This window comes from Pteropus alecto, unplaced genomic scaffold, assembly GCF_000325575.1.
Source record: "Pteropus alecto unplaced genomic scaffold, ASM32557v1 scaffold78, whole genome shotgun sequence".
Lineage (NCBI taxonomy): Eukaryota > Metazoa > Chordata > Mammalia > Chiroptera > Pteropodidae > Pteropus > Pteropus alecto.
In genome coordinates this window covers 14,599,234-14,599,926 of record NW_006443124.1, presented here as the reverse complement: position 1 = coordinate 14,599,926, position 693 = coordinate 14,599,234, and positions in this window count along the sequence as shown.

The window sequence follows — 693 nt, the reverse complement described above, 5'->3', positions numbered from 1 at the left end:
CTGCCAGCAGAGGGCCCCCGCCCCCAGCCCCTCGCAGCCGAGGAGGCAGTCCTGGAGCCAAAGGCGGAGGACTCACACCCATCTGCCTCCCCAGGCTCGCCTTGCACAGGGAATGTGCACGCCACGCCATAAACCTTCTGGCAACAGGCTGTCCGGGCAGGGCACATGCAGGTGGACCTAGTGCAAACAATCGATCAAGCACACGGGATGCTCAACCAGCCAGGTAGCTGAGGTCCAGATCCTCAGACACACACACAGCTCAGCCGGGAGAGTGCACACACGTCCAGGCCCCAGCCGCATACCGACAGGCACTGCACACACGCAGTGGGCAGGGGTTGGAGCAGGCAGATATCCCCAAAGTGGCTCCAGCTCATGAATTCGTGGCCCCCTCCCAACTCACGGCCCCTCCCACTGTGTCCCCAGCAATCCTACATCACGACATGCCAATTTAGAAGTAGCGGGAGGGATGAGCAGGATCCATACCACTGGCCTCCATAGACCCTGCTCATCCCCAGGAACACAAGCGGGCCTCAGTGAGGGTCCCAATGTCTAGGCTGAGTCTGAACCGGGCTGTGCACTAGCTTCTTAACGGGGGCCTTGTTTCATGGGGAAAATCACTGCACCCTAGGGGTACCATTGTGTTGGACCTGTGAACCCAAGTGTCCCCTGATGCACAGTGGGTAGGTTTCCAGC